This window comes from Austrofundulus limnaeus, unplaced genomic scaffold (assembly GCF_001266775.1).
Source record: "Austrofundulus limnaeus strain Quisiro unplaced genomic scaffold, Austrofundulus_limnaeus-1.0 Scaffold689, whole genome shotgun sequence".
Classification (NCBI taxonomy): Eukaryota; Metazoa; Chordata; class Actinopteri; order Cyprinodontiformes; family Rivulidae; genus Austrofundulus; species Austrofundulus limnaeus.
The window spans coordinates 140,149-142,310 of NW_013953091.1; the positions used below are offsets into that span (position 1 = coordinate 140,149).

Genomic DNA, 2,162 nt, shown 5'->3' on the forward strand with positions numbered 1-2,162 from the left:
GGATGGATGGATGGATGGATGATGGATGGATGGATGATAGATGGATGGATGATGGATGGATGGATGATGGATGGATGGATGGATGGATGATAGATGGATGGATGATGGATGGATGGATGATGGATGGACGGATGATAGATGGATGGATGATGGATGGATGGATGATAGATGGATGGATGGATGGATGATAGATGGATGGATGATGGATGGATGGTTGATGGATGGATGGATGGATGGATGGTTGATTGATGGATGATGGATGATGGATGGATGGATGATGGATGGATGGATGATGGATGGATGGATGATGGATAATTAATTGATTCTTAATTAATTGTTGCTTCACTAACAACAACATGTTTGATAAAAACCAAACAGTTGTCAGCACGGTGGTGGAGGGTTAATGGTTTGAGCTGCTGCAGTCGTTGAGTTGATGAACTCCTCTGTAGACTGGACCAAACTGGGTCCTGGTGTAACAGAACAATCATCTCAAACACAGCAGCTAATCTACTACAAAAATAAAATAAAATAAATAAATAAAAAACCAAGGCCCTGTAACGGTCCAGTCAAAGTCCAGACTCTGAACCTGCCTGAAAGACTGCTGAAGGAGCAGGAACAGATGAGAGGGGGCCGACATCCCTCCAGTCATGTTACAAACTGAGTCTTTGCTGCTAAAGCTGCTGGATTCATTTTATTTCTTTAAATAAATACTGACATGATGGGATCTGTTGTGTGTTTTTGTTCACTTGATGTTTGATTTGATTTATTAATTGTGGCCTGATACATAAAACCCTAGAAATGACACAGACTTTTCTTTTTAAAAAAGTCTTCCTAAATAAAAACTGAGGCTTCACGTTGATCATTTGAAAGTTTTGGGAAGTTTCTGTACAAAATGAAAACATGAATAAATAAACTTTATCCAGTCTTTGACTGTAAATGCACAAGGAAGGAGAAGTTTATGAAACAGACCCTCTGTCTTCAGACACAGAGGATTAAAAGGAGCGAGGCCTGAGTGAGTCTGAGGGAGGCAGATTGAATGTCTGATCAGAACAAAGCTGTCGTTGTCAGGAGGCTTCCTGCTGCACAGACTCACAAACTGTGAAGCTGCTCCACCTCTCAGTCCGTTTGCACTGCGGCAAACTTCTCACTGTTTGGATAGAAATGTCGCAGAAGAAATGTTTCCCGCTTTTTCCCAGTTGACGTGTCCTTCGTGGCTGCACTCTGTACCGAACAGGAAGGGAGACGTGTCTTTGTGTGACGGGTTGATCTCCCAAACACCAGTCATCATTCAGGTCCTCAAATGATGACTTGGCTTTGGATCTTTGCCAAAGACCTCCCTCCAGTCCAAACTCAGGTTCTGAATATTAACATTAAACACAACATTTCTCATGAAGCATTGAACAAATTATGAAATCTACAGAAAGGAACCAGTTACAACAACCACTGTCATTAAGTTTAAATTCAGGCATGAGAGGTGAAGCCTTTAATTATCTAATAGACTTGTGTTTTTAGGAGTTAGCATTAAAGGCAGATAACTAGCAAACTAATCCAGTTACTAAGGTTTGTGATTCTCATAATGAAGGAAAATCACCAAAGTCCTGAATACTCAGCCTGGAGATTAGTTAACAATCAAAAGCATGAATCACAGGAGGAAAGAGGGCGGAGCTTCAGTCAACAGGTGTTTAAAAATCGGGACAGCAGAGTCTCCAGGTACCAGAGATTCTGGAGCCGCTGCCTGCCTGATCCGATCTGACCAGTCAGAACCAGGTAAGCCTCACACCTGCAGGCTCCATCTGCACGGTAAGAACATTAGGTTTTATAGAAACTACTTCAAGCTAAAACTGCAAAACATGCAAATTCAGTGTTGATGGAAAAGTGTTGGAGCATCAAGTTTAGAACAGGAGAAACACTGTTTTATTACGGGTACAATACGCTTCAATACTTTAGTCTCACGGTTCGATATTTTTTCGATACAAAAAAGAGAAATTTCCACGCCCCTTTTAACTTGTAATTTATTTAAATTAATTATGAACATTTGTTTAACCTCAAAAGTGCAGTTTTCAAATTAAATGTTGCTAAAGCAGCAAAAGGAAAAAAAATTGAATAGGTCCTCTGGACTGGTTCTTCTTTAATGAAACGTTTCGTCTCTCTTCCAAGAGACT

General features: G+C 40.6%; 1 protein-coding gene across 2 annotated transcripts in view; it reads left to right on the plus strand.

Moving 5' to 3' along the window:
• Nucleotides 1-1,688: 1,688 nt before the first annotated feature.
• Nucleotides 1,689-2,162, plus strand: part of agr2 (anterior gradient 2) — a gene marked incomplete at its 3' end in the record, with an annotated part of 7,165 nt that continues 6,691 nt past the window's right edge. The window contains 1 exon segment of one of the 2 annotated variants that reach the window (XM_014027833.1): nt 1,689-1,767. 2 annotated transcript variants of the gene reach the window in all.